The 24,410-nt window shown below is 36.2% G+C and overlaps 1 protein-coding gene across 2 annotated transcripts in view; it reads right to left on the minus strand.

Moving 5' to 3' along the window:
- The window catches only part of RB1 (RB transcriptional corepressor 1), a 160,967-nt gene that overhangs the window by 65,556 nt on the left and 71,001 nt on the right, over positions 1-24,410 (minus strand). The gene's annotated exons all lie outside the window — the stretch shown is intronic.

Raw genomic sequence — 24,410 nt, forward strand, 5'->3', positions numbered from 1 at the left:
TATAAAACTACAAAGAATGTCAGTTAAACAAGGCAACAGACCTGTTAATAAATGAATAGGAAATTAACTCCAGGTAAACTTCTCTTTTTTATCACCCCTCCCACCTTTCCCTCTTCCTGCTCCCAATAGATTTAGTACAATAACCCCTTAAAAGGGTACAAAATTACCTCTTTCATTTGAAAAGCAGTGTTAAAAACAGAATCCAAAAGATAGAACCCCAGGATGAGTATAATTCAAAAATTGAATAATCAGTTTTCTCAAAACTTGGTTTACTCATAGATTTCAAGGGATATTTTTAAAATAAATAAAGTTTAAGTAATTGTGACAAACAATTATGTGTTGTATACTTACAGCAGAGTGACAGTTAATAGCCATGGAGTAAATGTGCTAAGTTCCATTATCATCCTATCAAAATGGCTTCTGGAACATTTCAACTTAGAACAGAAAGGGCCTGATGGTCATCAGATATAACTACACCTTAGGCTGAGAATACTAAGAAACTATAAGACCAAAGAACAGATACAATGTCACATAACAAATTAAGGTAGAGCCAGGGTAAGAACCCTGTTTGTTTGTTTTTTTAATAAAAAGATGAGATCTTGCTATATTGCCCAGGCTGGACTTGAATACCTGGGCTCAAGCAATATTCCCGCCTCAGCCTCTCAAACAGGTGGGACTACAGGTACAGGCCACTGCACCTGGCTGAACCCAGGTTTTTTTGTTTTTGTTGTTTTACTTGTCTAGTTATTTAATGGTGGCAAGGAGAGCAACACAGGAAAAGGCCCTATGGGAGAGAAATTGGATACTAAAAGGATTAAAACATTCAGAGTGGCTGGAGATAAATGGCTGACATCTTACATATTCTTATAGGCCATGTTAAGACCATGTTAAGTGCTGAGAAGTTGTGGAAAGTCTCGAAGAATTTCAAGGCAGGAGAGACATGATCAAGTAAAGATTCATCTGATACAGGGTAGAGATGCATTTGTCTTCAACAAGAAGAGAAAAATAATCAGAATAAGAACTATATTTATACAATTTAAAGAGCTCTTCTTATCCTTTTTTTCTGATTTGTCTTTTCTCCCTTATAAAAATGGGAGAAATTCTTTTTTAAATGATGGTGATAATAGATGGAGAAGAATATTTTAATGTCATTACTTGGCAAAATTTGGACAGCAACCTTCATGGAGAAATTGCTGGTGGGAATGAAAAATGGTACAGACCACATGGATGGGAATTTGGCAATATCTAACACACACATAAATACACACACACACATTTACCCTTTGACCCAGCATTCTTACTTCTAGGTATTTATCCTGAAAACACAATTTCATTTATACGAGCATACACACACAAACACACACATACATACACACACACATTTATTGTGGTAATATTTGAAATTGCAAAATACTGGAAATTACCTAGATGTCCAATCATAGAAGACTAGTTGAACAGACTGTAGTATATATACATAATACAGTACTATGCAGCTGTAATAATGAGAAATATCTCTTAAACTAATACAGAGTGACTTCCAGAAGGTAGTGTTAAATGAAAAAAAGCAAAGCATGAAAGAGCACACATAGTGTGCTACCTTTTGTATAAGAAAAAGGCAAAATAAAACATGTATATCTGCTTATCTTTATAAAAAGAAACACAGGAAAGAATAAACCAAAAAACAAGGGATGGGGTGGAAAATGGGATAGAAGAAATATCAAAGAATATGACATTTTTCAGATTATACCTTTTTGTAAAGTTTTCACTTTAAGAAACACGTTAATGTTTTATATCAGGTATTGACAAACTTTCTTCTCAAGAAGTAGATAGTAAATATTTTAGGTTTGCAGGCTATACTGTCTTGTTGCAACTTCTCAACTTTGTACTTCAGTGTAAAAGCAGCCACAGACAATACATAAATGAATAAAGTAGCTGTGTTCCAATCAGATTTACGGTCTGTGCCATCTCCTGTTACATGTAGTCAAAACTGTGGGCCAACAAGGATGGGGGGAAAAACACCCTAGAACTTCATTTATTTTAGTGTCTGGCACATAACTGGTCTCAACAATTAGAATGAATCTTAAAATTCTTCAAAAGTTCAAGGAAAAAAAAGGCAAAATTTCTTTTGCTAATACACAAATTCATTATTACTCTTATTACTTGATTTATCAACTTTAAACTGTATTTGTTAAATTTCCACCATTTAGATAAGGTTCTACAAATGCTAAAAGAAACCACTTTGTTGTTGAAGCCATTCTCAAGGAAATGATCTGACTTCTCACATGGAACAATTTTCTGGGCTTGTTGAATCCTAGGATTTTTTTGCATTTTTTTCTCTGTACTGGCGTGATAGTTTCACTCTTTATTAGGTCCCATGAGTTCCCCTTTTTTGGATTCTTTTTTCATTTTGTTAAAGCATATTCCCTAGTAATTTCATTTCAAAATTTTAAGTCCTTGCATTTCCGAATTTCATTTTGCTGTCATATTAGACAAATTTTAGGTTAGAAAATATCCAGTATTCCTAGTGAGAACGTCAGTGCTGATCTGGATCTTATTCCCCTGAAATAACTTGCTTTTTCTCTCTGGAGGCTTTTTAAATTTTCTCACTGTCTTTAGAATTCTGACTTTTCACCAAGATGTATCCACATTCATTCACCATGCTTGACACTATAGGCTCATTCCATCTGAAGCCCTCTTGTTTTTGTTAGCTTTGGAATTTTTTTTTTCTGCTCTTTTTAATTATTTTATCTCCTCCATTTTCTCTGGTCTTGCTTATGGCAATGATAAATATTGAACTGAGGTACCTGAAAATACTAAAGTAAGGAACTATATAACCTACCAGTACAATAGTTTGTTGTGTTTTCCTCCTAGGAAGAATTGGCTTTCCTACTTCTTTTTCTTCAGGTCTGTTACAGAAGTCTGGGTTTACTTCGGTTTCTTTTCTGCTTCTCCCTTTGGCACCATCAGGAAACCTTAGCCTTGTCTAAGTGTACACAAAATCTGGAGGCAGGGCAGGCTTGAATCTGTACAGTTTGTGCGCTGCACAATAGCATGTGCAGCCTAAACTCTGCTAGGGCTGCTGTACCCAGATGGCATCTTTCTGTAATTCATTAGTACAGAGGAATATGCTTTTTTTTTGAGACAGTGTCTCATTCTGTCACCCAGACTGGAACGCAGTAGTGCAATCATGGCTCGATGTGGCCTCAGCTTCCCAGGCTCAAGCAATCCTCCCACCTCAGCCTCCCAAGTAACTGTGACTACAGAGGTGCATTTTCTTCATTCTCATAGGCTGGCATGGCCTTAGGTGGGGGACTGGTCCAGGTGTTTCATGTTCTTAAAATGTTGCTCACGAAGTGTAGTACCCAGACCAGCAGCATCAGCATCACGTGGAAACATATCAGCAATACAAATTCTTGGACCCTACACTGGAAACTTTGTAGCTGGGCCCAGCAATCTGTAATATGTGTTTTAACAAGCCCTACAGGTGATTCTGATGCATGCTCAAGTTTGAGGAATATTGCCAAACAGCACTTCAGAAAACCTTCCTGATTATTGCCCTACTCTCTGTATCTGCTACTTTGAGCTTGGGTGCTAAGACTCCCACTTTCACCAGACCCTTTTCCTGGGGGTGTTGTGTGTTGTGGTTTTCTCTCCTTTATTGTAGCCATCAATACACTCTTAATTTATTTTTTGTACTAATAAAATGAATCAACTCCTCCGCCTCCCTCCATAGTTTTTCTGCTTCACAGTCTAAGTACTGCTGGGTTTCACCCCACTGTGGTATTTGTCTTCTTCTTCTTCTTCTTCTTTTTTTTTTGTTGTTGTTGTTGAGACAGTCTTGCTCTATTGCATGGGCTGGAGTGCAGTGGTACAATCTCAGCTCACTGCAACCTCCCCCTCCCAGGTTCAAGCAACTCTCCTGTCTCCGTCTCTCTAGTAGCTGAGATTACAGGCCCGTACCACCACACCCAGCTATTTTTTTTTTTTTTTTTTTTTTTTTTTTTTTTGTATTTTTAGTAGAGATGGGATTTCACCACATTGGCCAGGATGGTCTCCAACTCCTGACCTTGTGATCCACCCGACTTGACCTCCCAAAGTGCTAGGAATACAGGCGTGAGCCACTGTGCCTGGCCTGGTATGTGTCTTTTTTGTCACTTCTGTAGGGTTGGGGGGAGAAAGGAGATGTAAGTGTGTGGTCAGTGCTATTCTGATGGGCAAAGTTCCATTATCTCATTATCAATAAGAAATAGTCTCATTTTTAAAAGCAATTGCACAGTCTAAGTTATGCAAAAAGTCATACTATCATAAGCCCTTTTACTGTTGCTAAAAAATAACAAGCCGTGTTTTTACATCAAAACACAGATCTTCACATTACTAACAACATAACCTTCAACTGAATTTAATTTTAAAAATAATTTTCCAACTAATTTTACCAGTTGTTAGCTCATATTTTAAGAGGACATAAAACTACAAATCATTTACAATTCTTTATTTTAAAACAAAAACTTTCATTTTATTATATCAGGATAAAATATTCACATTGGACTAAAATTTAGTGTTTTTAGGAAAAAATGTTTTATATATGGTACTTTATGAACAGAAGCAGTTTATTTAAATAAAAATGTATATTACTTAAGACCTAGCACTAAAAAATTATACCATTTGGTTCATATGTCAGATAGGTAATTTTTGCTAGTGGCCAAAATTATTGGACAAAAATTACTATACTTTATGTTGTGGTCTGATAAGACTTCCTGAGATGAAAAAGATTAAAAAACACATGATTCGATATAATCTTAGCTACTTAAAACAAGAGGGAAAAAATGGACATGTGTTTCGGAAAAATGGACTAGCAAAGGACACATATACATAGTTTCTCTAGGCCAAGAGTGGTGGCTCATGACTAATTCCAGCACTTTGAGAGGTTCATGCAATAGGATCACTTGAGTCCCGTAGTTTGAGACCAGCCTGGGCAACAGCGACACCCCATCTCTACAAAAAATTAAAAAAATTAGCTGGGTGTGTTGGCTCACACCTGTAGTCACATCTACTAGGGAGACTTGGGTGGGGGGGGTCACTTGAGCCCAAGAGTTCCAGGCTTCAGTGAGCTATGATTGTGTCACTGCACAGCAGCCCGGGAAAACACAGAGACTCATCAGTCAATCAATCAATCAATCAATCAATCTTCTCTACAAGAGACTTCTTTACCACTATGTCCACCCCTTCCCCAGGCCATTTATTCTTAATTGGAATTGAAATGTGCAAAAGTTTATTTTCAGAAGACCCTGTTAAAATACGTGGATTCAACTTAATCAGATGCTAATCTAAAAGTGCATACTATTAAAAGTGCCCAATATTCCTATGAAAAAGATAATGCAAAAATTTGTATTTTCAAGAACAGATAGTAAGTTCAGTAATGGATTAGGGAATCCTATGTTCATTTTTGTTTATGACTCATGTAAAAGACAAGTAATGTCACTTCTCCACCTTTTTCACTTTAATGTTTAAAAGAAAAAAATGACAAACTCTAATTTAAAAACTATCATTACTTAATATGTAAATTTTAAAACTTTTAGAAAATTAAGTTATCTTAAAATATGAAAAGGGCATAATGATAAAAATGACCAGACTTAAAAGACAGCATGACAGATTTACGTTAGTCTTTGAAGAATTCTTAAAGAATATAACTGAAATCTTAAAGATAAATTTTTTGTTATATTTAGTGGAGGCAAGAAACACTGAAACTTAGCAAAGTAAGAGAAGGCTTTTTGAAAGGCTAAGACAAAACCAGCCATTTCCTATTTATGTTTCCTTATCATGTTCTAAATGTAGCTCTTACAGAAGACACCAAAAATATCTTTGATATTTGGCCATTTCTGACAAAAGTAGAAAATATGAAGAACAAATTAAGTAAATTAATAACAACACACAAATGTGTATGTCAAAACAGACTGGGTTGTGACAGTTCAGGGTTTTTAAAACCTGCTATAAATATTTGGGAAAATGAAATGCCAAAAATTTGTCCTATTTTATAATTAAAGGTAAGTAAGCTTAGATGATTTAAGAATAACTGCTTTAGAGTAGTTCTAAAATTTTAGTAAACTCAATAATTATTAACAGTCTTTTATTTTGCTGCGGAAATTCAGAAGCTACACTAATCAGGACTGATTTCTCCTATTTCTCTTCTTTGTTTCTTGCATATCCAGAATTCTAGAGCTCTTCCTCACAATTCCAGTTAAGATATGACTATAAATTTCTAAGCTGAAAATTCTAAAACTAAATTCAAGTAATTATCTAACATCATGACTCTTTATAAAATTCTCTGAATAAAAGTATATGTGCTTCCACCCCACAGGTTAAATACAGAGAATATTTCTTAGTTATTCTTTCACCATTGCTACTTCCCTTCTTGTTTGTACTTGAATAGTGAACTAACACCACCCTCAGGGTAATTACTGACATGAATCATAACTAAAGCAATATAACAAATTCCAACTGCAATATAACAGAGAACAGTGCCTACACTTAATAATGCTGGAGTCCCATGATGCCTTTTTCCCCTGAACTTTTTCCATTTTGAAAAGGTGATGGGGGAGGAGGGGTACCTCAAGAGAAGAGAAAAATTCTCTGTACTTATATTAAGCCAAGATAAGCAAGTTAATACTATGTAACTGTATCCTCAGTTCTCTGTTCTTAAGAAATCACTGTATAGAGGAAGAAGAGGAATAAAGGGTACTAACAATTAATTGTTATGTTTCTAATTACTATTCTCATACTTGCTCATATATTCCTCACAACAAATCTGAAAGTTATCCCTATTTTACTCACAAGGAAACCTGAGATATAGAGACATAATTTGCTCACAGTCACACCAAAGCAAGTTACATGATATCTCTGGACTTCAGGTCTCTTTATCTATAAAATAGGAATAGCAATGTTTACCCTTCCAGGCTTCTGTGAATATTATATAAGATCTGCTAATTCAAAGTCCAGGCACTTTTTGCTATAGCATAGAGAAAGATACAAACACAGATGAAACATGAGCAAATAAACTAATCGTGACAATGCACATACCAAACAGTAAACAACTACACACTGAGAGGCAACACAGAGGCTAAGAGTATATAGTCTCTGGAACCAGATACTCTGAGTTAAAATTCTGGCTCTGTTGCAAACTAGTTTTGTGGAAAAGGGAAAGTTTCTCAATTTCCCATGCCTCAATTTCTTTATCTGTGAAACAGTGATAATGACAGAATCTATTTCACAGAGTTGTGAGAAGTTATGAGTTAATACACTTAAGCACTTTTATGCAAAAACATATGCAAAAACACTGTTAGCAGGACATATGCAAAAACATTACCTATTATTACATCTACGCTAAAATGTCACACACATAAGTGAGAGTTATTTTGATGATCGTCTGTATGATGACAGACAAGCTTCCAAAGAAGTAAGCAAAGTAAGCAAGGGATGAGCACTGCTTCCCAAAGTCAGTTTTTATGGGCTATCTACAGGACATTCCTGAGTTGTTAGACTTTTGTTTTTTATTTTGAAAATCCCTGAATTTCTTAGTCCCTTGTGCCAATTAATGAACAAAAAGAATGGGTAATATGTATAATATGGATGGTGTGGTAGGGAGGGGTGACATGAATAGACAAGTCATGAATACTTCTCTATAGTAAACTGGCAATTTTTCATGTGTCAGAGTGTTTTAAGATTAAAGAAGGGGATATATGCATAGAGAAAAAAATAGACTTAGGGGTCAGACATAGGATTCAAGTACCAGAAGTCACTTGAGCAAAGGTTTAGAAATGAAAAGAACTGCCGGGCACGGTGGCTCAAGCCTGTAATCCCAGCACTTTGGGAGGCCGAGGCGGGTGGATCACGAGGTCAAGAGATCGAGACCATCCTGGTCAACATGGTGAAACCCCGTCTCTACTAAGAATACAAAAAAAATAGCTGGGCGTGGTGGCGCGTGCCTGTAATCCCAGCTACTCAGGAGGCTGAGGCAGGAGAATTGCCTGAACCCGGGAGGCGGAGGTTGCGGTGAGCCGAGATCGCGCCATTGCACTCCAGCCTGGGTAACAAGAGCGAAACTCCATCTCAAAAAAAAAAAAAAAAGAAAAAGAAATGAAAAGAACTTTATGTTTAAAATCATAAGCAGATCTGAATAAAGAACTCAGGCTTACATAAACATATAATACAGAATACCTGCATTGAATTACAACAGTTATCTCAGTTTCTTTAGGTTTTCTTATTGTTGTCCTTTTTTAAAACATACGAGAACCCATTTAATGCCTTATTAATTCTTAATGATGAAGAAGAAATACAGTTATTTTATTACATTGAGCTTATATTCCTAGATTTTTAAGCAATCATCTAATTCCATGTCACTGGATGATTATTCATATGAGTTAAATTACTATCCTTATTTTTGTTTGTATTCCTCCTGCTTATCTGTATCTTAAAAATTTTCTTTAAATTATTAGTTCACTAGTAGAAAAATAATGTCACCATAAAAAATTTATTTCTAAGATATTGCCTTCCTTTATTTTTCCTTCTTTATTGTTACAGTTTTTCATTTGTATAGAAGATGAGTTTAGGCATACCTGGAATCTTTTACTAAAAACAGAAAAAGAGTAAAACAATAACAAAACCTCAGTTCTAACGTTTCAGTCCATGAAAACAATCTAGATGACCATCTCACTTCATTCTCACCCCTTCCCTTGAAAGTTGATCCAAATACCTAATTTCAACCCAAATTATTATGGATTCTGAAAACACTTATAGTAAAGTCTCATTTCTAGAAGTTACATGAACGAAACATATACACATACTAGCATTTACTTTTATAATATAGTTTGCTCATTTTTGTAACGCCTTTTAATACTTCTTCCTGAGAAGTAAATCAGACCAATACTCACAATGAACTGCACAAAGGAGCTGGTCAACAAACGTTACTGTTCCCTTTCTTACCAGTTAACTCCTAGGCAAAACACTTACTGTGTTACTCTAGATAAAAAAAATACACATACATATTATGTTTTCACTTAGAATAAAATTAACTTACTATTTATATTGTTCCCTTTTACACTGTCCCACATGCCTGATTGCATATTATAGAGGTAATAAAAACAGTGTGTATGATTCAACAGAAAGAATGTAGTACAGTGACAAAGACCTTTACTAGAAACTGACATGGAATTTGGAATCAAATCAATATGCGTTCAAATGCCAACTGGGTGACCTCAGACAAATTACTTACAGAGAGATGATGATCTGTTCTAGGAAATTGTAATAAAACAGATTTTTTAAATAATATAATAAATCTGAGAGACAGCTTTAAAAAAAATTACAGGACACTATCAAACTACTGAGAAAGAAAAGGAGAAAATGCTCAGTATTTAAGCCCAGACGACTTGAAAAGTAATGGAAAAACAGATGTACTGAGAAGCAAAGTTACATTTAGAAGAAACAAAATAATTTCGTTTTTGAATAATGAAGTCAAATCTCCCAAATCACTTGAGAAACTAGTATTTAGCTGTGGAAGTTAAGGGCACGGTATTAGGAATACATTGGGTCAGAGTGAAAAAGGTTAAAGCCTTAACTATGTTTTTAGAATACATTTTTTTAAATTAAAAGAAAATGTTTCCTCTTGCTGGCAAAGGAAAGTAAATACATGGTTATTTTAAGTAATTCCTGAGGAGCTTTTTAAAAACATAGCATAATTAATTTGTCATTATATTAGCATGGCTGTTGTATAAAAGAATATATGGCATCATACTGCTTCATTGTCCTGACCCATGTTTTCAAAAAGTGTTAAATGTGGCTTAATCATTATCTTACAGTTCACTTGCCTTCCTGAGTTGTAGCTCTCAGTAAAACATAACTTTAACAAAATGCCTAATGGTAAATACTTAAAACACTTGTGCAAAGTGCACCAGAGGTTAGTGATCCACAGTACAGATAGACAACAGATACCCTTTTTGGCATTTTGAGAGCCACAGACTTCTCCCTTCTGTGTTTACTTCCTGTCAAATTTGACATTTCAAAAGAATACCAAAGAAGCTTAAAATTCTGTTTATAAGTTTGTCAATAAATCAGGACTGCTGCTGGATTAGGTTTGCCAGTATTTTATTGAGGATTTTCACACTATTGTTCATCAGGGATATTTTCCTGAAATTTATTTGTTTTGTCTCTGTCAGGTTTCAGTATCAGGATGATGCTGCCCTCATAACATGAGTTAGGGAGGAGTCCCTTTTTTTATTGTTTGGAATAGTTTCAGAAGGAATGGTACCAGCTCCTCTTTGTACCTCTGGTAGAATTCAGTTGTGAATCTGTCTAGTCCTGGGCTTTTTTTGGTTGGTAGGCTATTAGTTGCCTCAATTTCAGAACTTGTTATTGGTCTATTCAGGGATTTGACTTCTTCCTGGTTTAGTCTTGGGAGGGTGTATGTGTCCAGGAATTTATCCATTTCTTCTAGAGTTTCTAGTTTATTTGCATAGAGGTGGTTATAGTATTTTCTGATGGTAGTTTGTGTTTCTGTGGGATCAGCGGTGATATCCCCTTTATCATTTTTTATTGTGTCTATTTGATTCTTCTCTCTTTTCTTCTTTATTAGTCTGGCTAGCTGTCTATTTTGTTAATCTTTTCAAAAAAAACAGCTCCTGGATTCATGGATTTTTTTGAAGGGTTTTTTGTGTCTCTATCTCCTTCAGTCCTGCTCTGATCTTAGTTATTGCTTATCTTCTGCTAGCTTGTGAATTTGTTTGCTCTTGCTTCTCTAGTTCTTTTAATTGTGATAGTAGGGTGTCAATTTTAGATCTTTCCCTTTTTCCCCTGTGGGAATTTAGTGCTATAAATTTCCCTCTTAACCCTGCTTTAGCTGTGTCCCAGAAATTCTGGTATGTTATGTCTGTTCTCATTGGTTTCAAAGAACTTATTTATTTCTGCCTTAATTTCATTATTACCCAGTAGTCATTCAGGAGCAGGTTGTTCACTTTCCATGTAGTTTTGTGGTTTTGAGTGAGTTTTTAAATTCTGAGTTCTAACTTGACTACACTGTGATCTGAGAAACGATTTGTTATTATTTCCATTTTTTTGCATTTGCTGAGGAGTGTTTCACTTACAATTATGTGGTCAATTTTAGAATAAGTGTGATGTGGTGCTGAGAAGAATGTATGTTCTGTTAATTTGAGGTGGAGAGCTCTGTAGATTTCTATTAGGACTTCTTGGTCCAGAGCTGAGTTCAAGTCCTGAATATCTTTGTCAATTTTCTGTCTTGTTGATCTGTCTAATATTGACAGTGGGGTGTTAAAGTCTCACACTATTATTGTGTGGGAGTCTAAGTCTCTTTGTAGTTCCCTAAGAACTTGCTTTATGAATCTGGGTGCTCCTGTGTTGGGTGCATATATAAATTGAGGATAGTTAGCTCTTCTTGTTACATTGACCCCTTTACCATTATGTAATGTCCTTCTTTGTCTTTTTTGATCTTTGTTGGTTTAGTCTGTTTTATCAGAATTTTTTTTTTTGCTTTCTATTTGGTTGGTAAATATTCCTCCATCCCTTTATTTTGAGCCTAATTGTATCTTTGCATATGAAAGGGATTTCCTGAATATAGCACACCGATGGGTCTTGATACTTTATCCAATTTGCCAGTCTGTGCCTTTTAATTGGAGCATTTAGCCCATTTACATTTATGGTTAATACTGTTATGTATAAAATTGATCCTGTCATTGTTTTACTAGCTGGTTATTTTGCCCGTTAATGCAGTTTCTTGGTAGTGTCGATGGTCTTTACAATTTGGTATGTTTTTGGAGTGGCTTGTACCAGTTTTTCCTTTCCATGTCTAGTGCTTCCTTCACGACTCTTGTAAGGCAAGCCTGGTGGTGACAAAATCTCTCAGCATTTCCTTGTCTGTAAAGGATTTTATTTCTCCTTTGCTTATGAAGCTTAGTTTGGCTAGATGTGAAAGTCTGGGTTGAATATTCTTTTCTTTAACAATGTTGAACATTGGCCCCCACTCTCTTCTGGCTTGTAGGGTTTCTGCAGAGAGATCTGCTGTAAGTCTGATGGGCTTCCCTTTGTGGGTAACCTGACCTTTCTCTCTGGCTTCCCTTAAGATTTTTTCCTTCATTCCAACTTTGGTGAATCTGACAATTGTGTGTCTTGGGGTTGCTCTTCTTGAGGATTATCTTTGTGGTGTTCTCTGTATTTTTGAATGTTGGCCTGTCTTGCTAGATTGAGGAAGTTCTGCTGGATAGTATCCTGAAGAGTGTTTTCTAACTTGGTTCCATTCTCCCTGTCATTTTCAGGTACACCAATAAAACGTAGGTTTGGTCTTTTCACATAGTCCCATATTTCTTAGAAGCTTTGTTAATTCCTTTCCATTCTTTTTTCTCTAATATTTTATTTATCTAATGTTTTATTTCTTTAAGTTGATCTTCAATCTCTGAATCCTTTCTTCTGCTTGATCAATTCATCTACTGATACTTGTGTATACTTCCCAAAGTTCTCGTGCTGTGTTTTTCAGCTCCATGAGGTCATTTATGTTCTTCTCTAAGCTGGTTATTCTAGTTACCAATTCCTCTAACCTTTATTAAAAGTTCTTAACTTCCTTGCCTTGGGTTAGAACAATGCTCCTTTGACTCAGAGGAGTTTGTTACTACCCACCATCTGAAGTCTACTTCTGTCAATTCGTCAAACTCATTCTCCATCCAGTTTTGTTCCCTTGCTGGTGAGGAGCTGTAACCCTCCGGAGGAGAAGAGGCATTCTGGTTTTTGGAATGTGCAATCTTTTGTGGTTTTTACCTCCTCTTTATGGATTTATCCACCCTTAGTCTTTGATGTTGGTGACCTTCGGATGGGGTTTTTGTGTGGACATCCTTTTTGCTGATGTTGATGCTATTCCTTTCTGTTTCTTAGTTTTCCTTCTAACAGTCAGGTCCCTCTGCTGCAGGTCTGCTGGAGCTTGTGGAGGTCCACTCCAGACCCTGTTCACCTGGGTATCACCAACAGACCTGCAGAAGAGCAAAGACTGCTGGCTGCTCCTTCCTCTGGAAGCTTCATCCCAAAGGGGAACCCCCAGATGCCAGCCAGAGCTCTCCTGTATGAGGTGTCTGTTGACTCCTGCTGGGAGGTATCTCCCAGTCAGCAGGCACAGGGGTCAGGGACCCACTTAAGGAGGCAGTCTGTCCCTTAGCAGAGATCAAGTGCTGTGCTGGAAGATCTGCTGCTCTCTTCAGAGCCAGCAGGTAGAAACATTTAAGTCTGCTGAAGCTGTGCCCACAGCCGCCCCTTCCTTCAAGTGCTGTGTCCCAGGGAGATGGGAGTTTTATCTGTAAGCCCCTGACTGGGGCTGCTGTCTTCCTTTCAGAGATGCCCTGCCCAGAGAGGAGGAATCTAGAGAGGCAGTCTGGCTACCATGGCTTTGCTGAGCTGTGGAGGGCTCTATCCAATTTGAACTTCCCGGAAGATTTGTTTACACTATGAGGGGAAAACCAACTACTCAAGTCTCCATAATGGCAGATGCCCCGCCCCACACCTAGCTCTAGTGTCCCAGGTTGACTTCCAACTGCTGTGCTCGCAGCGAGAATTTCAAGCCAGCAGATCTTAGCTTGCTGGGCTTTGTGGGAGTGGGATCCAAGGAGGTCCCTTGGCTACTTGGCTCCCTAGCTTCAGCCCCCTTCCAGGGGAGTGAAGAGTTCTGCCTCACTGGTGTTTCAGGCACCACTAGGGTATTAAAAAAAGACTCCTGCATCTAGCTGGATGTCTGCCCAAACTGCCACCCAGTTTTGTGCCTGAAACCCAGGGCCCTGGTGGTATAGGCATCTAAGGAAATCTGCTGGTCTGTGAGTTGCAAGACCATGGTAAAACCATAGTGTCTGGGCTAGATTGTACCATTCCTCACAGCACATCCCTCATGGCATCCTTTGGCATGGGGTGGGAGTTCCCTGACCCTTTGTGCTTCCCAGGTGAGGCAACACCCAACCCCCCTCTGTGGGCTGCACCCACTGTCCAACCAGTCCCAGTGAGATGGGCTGAGTATCTCAGATGGAAATGCAGAAATCACCCGCCTTTTGCATTGATCTCACTGGGAACTGCAGACTGGAGCTGTTCTTATTTGGCCATCTTGCCAGCCCATCCTAAATATTTTCTTATGTAAATGTATGTTGGCCAAGTACTTGTGTAATGGAATGAAGAAATTTGCTAATGTTTGGTGACCACAGAAAAATAGTATGAAAGAATCCTATTTAATAAGTCAGCTATGTTTGACACATTTAAAGGAGACTCAATGTTCATGTGATATAACAAAATTTAATACAAGAAAATAGTTAATAGCTAGTACTTCTATGTTCTCCATATTGTAGGCACCCCTATGAAACAGTATTATTCAGAAGACCTGATGCATTAAACACAAGGAAGTGCAAATGCCACCCTAAATATTCTGTAACTATACATATTTCATATTTATAAATACTTAATCAATCACTAAGCCTTATGTTTAGTAACCCTACCAACTCTGAAGAAGAAACAGGGAACAGATTTGTTTAAACAACCACAAAATTGAACAGCATAAATGAAACAATACTTTTTAGACAATAAACAACAGGCAGTACAGAACAGTGATCCCTGGAGGAAGGAAAACAAATGGTAAGCCTTGTTATTGCCACAGCTTACTGCCTAGAGACAGTTTACAGGCCACAGTGCAGAGACAGGAAACTGGAATGCAGCCCAGTGGTCCCCCAGTTGAACAAACAGAGTTGAGAAATCAGAGATTCCAAGGCAAACTAAAATTACCAGGGCAGAATACTAGAGAGAAGACAGCTACAGAAAGAGAGCTCCACAGGTCTGCAGAGGGTTAAGCTTGAGTCTTTAGCTGAGTACTGATCAGTTCATGCATGTGAAGATACTACTCAAAGCCAGGGAATAACCACAGGGAGGAGTAGAATCCTTCCAGGAGCTGACACAGGGCCAGGAAGAGTTCTGCTTTCCACTAACCAGAGTGGAAAAACCTTGTAATATATGGGACATTCAGTAGAATACTCAGAAGAGCAATGCCTGGAAATTTAGTGATTGATTAAAGATTGCTCTGTGTCCAAAAACAAAAACCAGATAAATAAATGAAGCCTTAAAAGAGTCAAATTATTTCCAGATAATTTAATTGTGTTCCACAACACAGGTCAAGAACAGTGAAAGGAATAAGAAAATTCAGGACTCACTAAAGCAAAATTCACAGTATCTGGCATCCAACCAAAAAAATCACCAAGCAGACAAAAAAGCAGAAAAAATATTACTCTTAAAAAACGAGAGAAAACTATCAGTCAAAAGAAAGAGATATTTTAGACACAGGCACTAGACTTAGTAGAAGGGGACATTAAAAAACTTATATATTCCATATGTTCAAGATTTTAAAGAAAAGCATAAACATAATAAATATAAATATGGAAGATATAAAAGGACCCAAATCAAATCTCTAGAAATGAAAAATATAGTTAGATTAGAAATACAATAGATTCGATTAGTAGCAGATTTGACACCTCAGAAGAAAAAAACTAAGAAACTTGAAGACATTGCTATAGAAGGTATTTAACATGAAATACAGGAAGAAAAACATGTAGGAAAAAAATACAGCAAAAAATGAACAAGGCCAGGCATGGTGGCTCACACTTGTAATCCCAGCACTTTGGGAGGCCAAGGTGGGTGGGTCATCTGAGATAAGGAATTTAAGACCAGCCTAGCCAATGTGACAAAACCCCATCTCTAACAAAAATACAAAAATTAGCCAGGCATGGTGGTATGCACCTATAGTTTCAGGCAGTCAAGAGGCTGAGAAAGGAGAATTGCTTGAACCCAGGAGGCAGAGGTTGCAGTGAGCCAGCATCATGCCACTGCACTCCAGCCTGGGCAAAAGAGCAAGACTCTACCTCAAAAAAATAAAAAAATAAAAGAGAGAAGAAGAAGAAGAAGAAGAAAGAAGAAGAAGAAAGAAGAAGAAGAAAAGAAGAAGAAGAAGAAGAAAAGAAGAAGAAGAAGAAGAAGAAGGAGAAGGAGAAGGAGGAGGAGGAGGAGGAGGAGGAGGAGGAGAAGGAGGAGGAGGAGGAGGAGGAGGAGGAGGAGGAGGAGGAGGAGGAGAAGAAGAAGGAGAAGAAGAAGAAGAAGAAGAAGAAGAAGAAAGAAGAAGAAAGAAAGAAAGAAAGAAAGAAAGAAAGAAAGAAAGAAAGAAAGAAAGAAGAGGGAAGGGAAGGGGAAAGGGGAAAAGGGGGAGAAGGAGAAAAAGGGGAAAAGGGAGGGAAAAAAGTGGAAAAAGGGGGAAAATGGGAAAGGCAAAGCAGAAGACAGTGGGGCAACATTTTTAAAGCACTCAGCTCTCAAAAAAAAAAAAAAAAAATTATCAACCTAGAATTCAATACCCAGCAAAATATCTTCTAAAAATAAAGGTAAAAATTTTTTTCCAGACATAAAAGCTGGAAGAATTCATCACTAGTAGACCTGCACCACAAGAAATGTATTTTTATTTGTTTTCCAAGAATAGAGACAGGGTTTTGCTTTGTTGCCCAGGCTGGTTTTGAACTCCTGGCTTCAAGAGATCCTCCCACCTCAGCCTCCTAAAGTATAGGGTTTGCATGTATGAGCCACTGCACCTGTCTAAGAAATGTCAAAAAAAAAAAAAAAAAAAAAAAAAGGTTTTATAGTCAGAAGGAAAACAAAAGGAATGTGGATCTACACAAGGAATGAAGAGCAGTAGAGAGGTAAATATGCAATTAAACAAAACGTCTTTTTTCTTTTGTTTTGAACTCTCCTTAAAAGACAATTGGTGGTTTAAAAGAAAAGTAATATCAATGTATTGTGAAGTTTATAACTTCTCTTGAAACAAAATGTATGACAACAGCAGCCCAAAGGTTGGAAAAGGGAAAATGGAAATATACTGTTCTAAGATTCTTATACTATATGAAGTAGTGTAATACTATTGAAAGACTATTTTTATATATATGAAGTAGTGTAATACTATTTAAAGACTGAAAGCTTAAAGATGCATATTGTAAATCAAAAGACACCAATTACAAAATAAAACAAAGAAATATAGACAGTTAGGCCTAGAAAGAAGATAAAACAGATTTAAAAATGCAACCCAAAAGAAGGCAGAAAAAGAGAAAAGGGAGAAAAAGAAGATGAGAAAAATAGAAAATGAATAATAAGATGGAGAATTTAAACCCAACCATATCAATAGTCACATTAAATTTAAATCTAAACATCCAAATTAAAAGGTAGATTTTCCTAGACTAGATTTAAGAAAGCAACACCCAATTATATGCTGCCTATAAGAAAATCAGTTCTTTAAGAATAAAGACACATATACGTTAAATAAAGGAATGGGGAAAATATGCCATGTTAATATTAATGAAAAGAAAGCTGGAATGGCTTTACTAGTTTGGGGCAAAGGTAGTTTTCAGAGCAAACAATATTACCAGAGGGTCATTTCATAATGATTAAAGGAGTAAATTCATCAAAGGACATTACACATCTAATGGTTTATGCACCTAAATTCTATATGTTAGAAACTGGATTAGGTATTGTGAGAGAGATTTGTTTTTTTAAGTGAGCCAGGAGTTTTCTTTTGAGGATCTCTCTAACCCTCTGCCCCATTTATCTCTTGGTCTCACTTATCTCTTGGTTACTGCCCTCAAGCATCAAGGACCTTAGTCCTTAGTTCACTCACATTTCTCCTCACTACATGTCCTGGACTCTTGCTCATTGTAATTTTTGGCTTCTTGACCTCCTCATGCACTCCCAAGATCATTTATTAGAATACAGTGAACTACCCAGAAATGTTCTGTCTCTGGAAATACTAAGGTAAAACATCTCTTTGACTATATAACCTCCTACACTTTCACTCTCATTGTTAGTCCCACTATACCTATTAAACTTCATTAAACTCATTAACTTAAACTTCATTATTTAATGAATGAATGATTTAATGAAATATCCTATTACTTTTTGTTTTTGTTGTGTTGTTTTGTTTTGTTTGGTATTATTTTTGAGTCAGGGTCTCATTCTGCCACCCAGGCTGGAATGCTGTGGTGCAATCACAGCTCACTGCAGCCTTAACGTCCCAGGCTCAGGCGATTCTCCCAGTTCAGCCTCCCAGGTAGCTAGGACCACAAGCATGACCACAGGCCACTACACCTGGCTCATTTTTAAAATTATTTGTAGAGACAGGGTCTCCCTCTGTTGCCAAAGCTGGTCTTGAACTCCTAAACTCAAGCAATCCTCTCACCTTGGCCTCCCAAAGTGCTGGGATTACAGGCATGAGACACTGCACCTTGCCAAATATCCTGTTTCTTAGAAACTCTACTTTCCAATGAATCTCCTATCTTCTCTCTACAGGTGAAAACTCCAAAGCTTACTGTTCTAACCACTCTAGGGAGGGAGGATGGGAGGAAGAGAGCTGAGTGTGCACCAAGGAACAGTAAGATGCCAGACTTGTTAGTGAAGAAGCATCCTGAAAGTACACCCTGTAGCTCCAGACACCCACTGATATATAGAGACAAATCACCCAATCAAGTTCTCCCCAATTTCCTGACCCACAAAATAATGAGCAAAATAAAATCGTTGTTTAAAGCCATTAATTTGTAATCCAGCAATAGCGAACACTCCTAATGGCTCTTTTCCATCCATATTTAATCCCTTTCTCATTAAAAATATATATACATATATTCCCCCCACTTCACACATATCAAGCTGTATCTTTACTTCTGTTATATCTTTATTTCTCTTCACAGGCAAAACTTTTAGAAAAAGCCATCTATTATCACTGTGTCCACTTTATCTCTCATTCACATCTCATCCTATCCCCACCTCTTCATTTAACGGTCCCTATCACTGTCACCAGTGACTTCATTGTTGCTAAAACTTTTCAACTCTTATCTGAAACAGCAAGCACTCACTCAGATTTCGTAATTCCCTTTCTCCTTTTTTAAAATTTTTATTTTTATTTAGTTATTTTCTTTTTTTTTTTTTTGAGATGGAGTTTCGCTCTTGTTACCCAGGCTGGAGTGCAATGGCGCGATCTCGGCTCACCGCAACCTCCGCCTCCTGGGTTCAGGCAATTCTCCTGCCTCAGCCTCCTCAGTAGCTGGGATTACAGGCACGCGCCACCAAGCCCAGCTAATTTTTTGTGTTTTTAGTAGAGACGGGGTTTCACCATGTTGACCAAGATGGTCTCGATCTCTTGACCTCGTGATCCACCCGCCTCGGCCTCCCAAAGTGCTGGGATTACAGGCTTGAGCCACCGCGCCCGGCCATTTTTATTTAGTTATTTTCTTTCTGAGACAGAGTCTCACTCTGTTACTGAGGCTGAAGTGCAATGGAATGATCTTGGCTCACACAACCTCCACCTCCCGGGTTCAAGGGATTCTTGTGTCTCAGCCTCCTGAGTAGCTGGAATTACAGCTATGCGCCACCACGCCCAGCTAATTTTTGCATTTTTAGTAGAGACAGGTTTTTGTCATATTGGTCAGGCTAGTCTCGAACTCCTGGCCCAAAGCGATCCACCTGCCTCAGCCTCCCAAAGTGCTGCGATTACAGGTGGCAGCCATTGCACCTGGCCGTTCTATGATACCACTTCTGATTTTCCTCTTATCTTCCCTTGCTGTTCTATTTCAATCTCTTTTGTAGGCACAGACTTCTCTTTTCTGTCCATCCTTTAAATGTTGGAGCTCCTCAGGATTCTATCTTTAGTCTTCTTTTCTCATACTACATTCTCCCCTTAAGTGATCTTATCCCTTTCCCAAACTTCAGTTACTCAGCAAAGCATAATAATTAATAGCTTTAGTGCCAGAAAGACCTGGGTTCAAATCACAGATCTTGCCATTGAGTTTGTGTAGTCTAGGGCAAGTTATTAAACTTTTCTAAGCATTCATTTCCTGATCTAGGGTAATACCACCTCATGGATTATTATGAAAATTAAATTTAAGAAGTGCTCATCAAAGTACCTAGCACAAGATAAACTCAATAGAGTGGCATTTTTTATTACACATGTATGGCAGCTCTCAAGTCCATAATCTTAGCCTAAATTTCTTTCTTAAGTTCCAGACACACATATCCAATTGCTACTTGACGCCTCTGTTTAAATGACCTATAAGTACTTCAAACTCAATCAAATGGAATTCATCTTCCCAAGCAAACCTCATCCAATTCTAAGTATCTTATTTTAATGAATGACACTACTATCCACTTAAGTTATATAAGCCAGAAGCCTGGATATCATCATAAGTTGACTCCTTTCTGTCCTTTACCCTTATGTAATTAATTGCTATATCTTATAATACAATGTCAGATACTGTTTTAAGTACTTTACATGAATTTAACATGAGATATGCACATACAGTAAAATATAAAGTTTATAAATGACTATTAAGTGTATTGATAATAAACTGTTTAAGACCAAATGAGGGAAGAATGACTATAGACCAGGATGATCAGGAAAGGCAAAATGAACCTTAAAATCTGGTCAACAGAAAGGCAGAGGAAAGCATTTTAAGATTCAAGAAAAGGCAAAAACAAACGCAATTGTGTGAGTGAAAGACAAGCCTGAATGGAGAAGAGAATGTAGACAAGGGTTCTCAAACTTTTTGGATTCAAAACCCTTTTATAGTCTTAAAGTTACTAAGGACTCCAAAAGCTTTTGTTCATGTGGGTTAAATAAATTAACATTTACTTGATATTAAATCTTAATTTAGTTAAAATTTAATTAAAACAGAAATTTTTAAAAATTACAAACCATACAATTCACTCATTTAATGTGTAGAATTCAATAGTTTTTAGTATATTCACAGAGATGACAAAAATGTTACAAAATTGACTATAATAATGAGTCAATTTTATAACATTTTCATTATCTCAGAAACTCTCTAGCCATCATCCTCCAAACCCCTAGTCCTCCCCACCAGCCTTAGGCAACCAATAATCTACTTCCTATCTCTACTGAATTGCCTATTGTGGACATTTCATATAAATGAATTTATATATTTGGTTTTCTGTGACTGGCTTCTTTCAACATATTTTCAAGGTGATTACATATTCTTCCACTAAGAAGCATAAAATAGCTAATAGCTTTTTTTACATTAAAGGATATTGAGGCTCGAACAAAACTTGAGAACATTTAAGAATATTTATTTTAAACAATAAACCCATTATGTTAACATAAATAATTTTTTAAATGAAAAATAAGCATATTCTTCAAAACAAAAAATATAGAACAATAGCACTGTTTTACAATCTTCTGAATGCCTTTACTAGCTGGCATAATAGCAAAAATCTGAATTTTCATATCTGCTTCTACATTTACTTTGTTGCAATATGCTGTTCTGGTTGAAATATACAAAGAAAAATCTGGCCTCAGATAGAAAGAGGAGGAGTATTGCATAGCCTTTTCAGGTAATTACGGTGATTGTTTTCTGACACTACACCAAAACTCAACAAGTCATAATTTCTTAAAGGTTAGTTAAAGGGTAGAACTGGAACAATATCACTGAACAGAAATATTCTTTTTGCATTTTAATACCTTAAAATCCATTGGTTCATCTTGAACTTTTGATGAATCTCTTACCCATGAATGATTTTATAATGATATATTTGGTCAATTGGAAATACTAGTTCACTGAATTATAGTAGTCCTTCTAAATGTTTACAAATCTCTGTATACAATATTTAAAAATCACATTCATTGATATCACTACTGATTTTATTAGAAAAGTTTAATATATTAGGAATCTGTCAAGCTTTCAGTGGTGGATACAAGTTTCTAAAAATCTAATTTTTACTTGAAAACACAAAATTTATCATTGGCAACCTTTACTGTCAGTTGTTTTCCTTGAAGTGACAGACTCACTTTGTTCATTTTTAAGAATCTACCACATACCCAAGTATGAATAAACACAACTGCTCATCAGTCTTACAAGTAAAACATGTGTTTCATGAAAAGGGTAACTGGTTCAGTTCACAACTCAACCAACAAAGTAACTATTTTTCCTCAAGACAACTATCATACTTTGGTATGCAACTTTCTACATATTTTAATTTCATCACATTGAATATTAAAAAGACATACTCAAGAGTGGAGATTTAATAAAATGTCTTTTACTGCTTCATCAAGTACATTATTAAATGAAACTGACATGTTATGTTTTGTTTCTTTAACTGAAAACATGCAGTGGTGACGATTACAATGACTACTAGCCAGTTTCATGTCACTGCTTTGATTTGTGCAAAGGTGCCAAAAGCTTCACATAATCAGTTTAAATGTCAACAAACTGGAAAAGGTAAATAACATCTTAATATAATAGTAATATGAAAATAGTTTTTACTTTGCAAATTCCTTGAAGTGATTTCAGGAACCATCAAGAAATCACGCACACTTATAACTGCTGACATTTAAAAAAATAAAAAAAAAAAAGCAGGAGACAAAGTATCTAAAAAAGATTTTTTTTTTTTTGAGAGAAAATGTCATTTCAAACAAATTTATTTCCTTGCTTCATTAGAAACAACATTCTAAAAGCAGTGTAGCCAGCATGCAATCACATTGCTGCAGAACATTGAATAAGCTTTTAAAAAATTATGGCAGAGAATGGGACGGTAAATTGTTAAAATCGGTAAATTGTTAAAATCAGAAAGAGCAACCAACAAAGTAGGAATCCAATTTGGTTCCCACAGTGGGGCGATCAGTTTAGAAAGTCCATTCATGATGCTAATTACAACAATGGAATGGAAACATTTCAGTTGATACTAGATACTTTCATATACTTGTTTTGGTAACCTGCAACAAGTTGTCACAAATCCCAATAATCCCAAAAATTAACATTGATGTTTCAAGTTTATATTGTTAAGAAACATACTGAGAGACAGATCAATTTGAATTACTGCATATATTACCATGAATTATTTTGAAGATACTTTGCTATTTCTTTTTAAAATATTTCTGAGGGTAGTTTTTATTCTTCAAGTTTACTATGGTACAGGTGGTGATACAAGGAAAAACAAAAGTGACACTTAGATTTTGCAAGCATTCAGTAAGTATAGACTTGAAGAATGAATAGATGAGTGGATGCATAAAGAGCCATAAAACTATCCATTAAATCTGGTGAAGAAATAATTTCTAGTGGGAGCTAAGGCCTAAAATCTAAAGCAAGGATGTATTCCTGATAGTCCAACACCAGTAAATATCTTATTGAAGCAGCTGAAGCAATAAACAATCATTTATTTATATACTTATAAGAAACCTTAGGCTCACAAAACTATACATGTTTTAAAAAGGAAATCTAAGGCACACAAAATACTAAAACAAGTCAATGATACCCTATTTTACATATTCAACAAGCAGAAATCTACTTGTACAGGATGGTCTATCAATGGACATTTTGTTATTTACAATCCCTTCATATTCCTTTAATTGGATTAGTCAAAAGCTCAAAACAGATACTTTGCACAGTATATTAATAAGTTACAGTGAGTTTTTCTTTAGAGAGCCTGCTGGAACTGTTTGCTTTTGTACCAAAATGGTAAGTGTTAGCAGTTGCGGACTTCCTATGGCATTTCCAAGGGAGAAGCACCATTAGGTTTTCCATACTCCCAAGGAATCTGACACTTTGAATGTTACAGTTTCATATGCCAGAGATATCACATTTAATATTTAAATTCAGAGGCTCATGACTGCCACGTCTCCTATTGTAAATTGATTATACTCTTTTCCAAACTTTGGGCTTGTCACTTTTTCTCCAAAAGTTCTCAAAAATAAAGGAATATTGTTTAGAAGCCCTGAATAACTGAGCTAAACAGGCTTGAGTACGAGCATTTTTAAAGAGTAAATTTCTAATACTTTCTACACAATTTTCCAAGCCTTTATCTTTTTTGCATCCTCACAATGTCTCTCTCAATTCAAGGCATATGGCAGATGTTCAATAAATATGTGTTGATGGAAATAAAATTAATCATCTAAAATAAATAATAATAGTTACTTTCAGATGATACAGTAATATTGCAATATCAATTTCTGGGAGGAGAGGACACATAAGCCTTTAAAAAGTACTCTATGTGCTTATTTTATTTACTTATCTATTTATTTTTGCTTTCACTTAATTCCCCAGATTCAGAGAGTTGTCTTCTAACTACTCCTTTTCTTATCAAGTATAAGTTCATTCCATAAGTAGTTACCAAATTCAATAATAGGAGTGTAACATTCTATCAATTCCCCATGCTTCTCTCCTCTATTCACTCTGTCTATATGGCAATATAAGAAAACACTAAGAAATAAATTATCTCTTAGTCATTAAAAATTCAAAACCTAAGAAAACTAAAACTAATGTTACATGTACAAATTAGGATTGTAGGATACCTAAAGTCTTAATTTTTAA

This window comes from Saimiri boliviensis, chromosome 16 (genome assembly GCF_048565385.1).
Source record: "Saimiri boliviensis isolate mSaiBol1 chromosome 16, mSaiBol1.pri, whole genome shotgun sequence".
NCBI lineage: Eukaryota > Metazoa > Chordata > Mammalia > Primates > Cebidae > Saimiri > Saimiri boliviensis.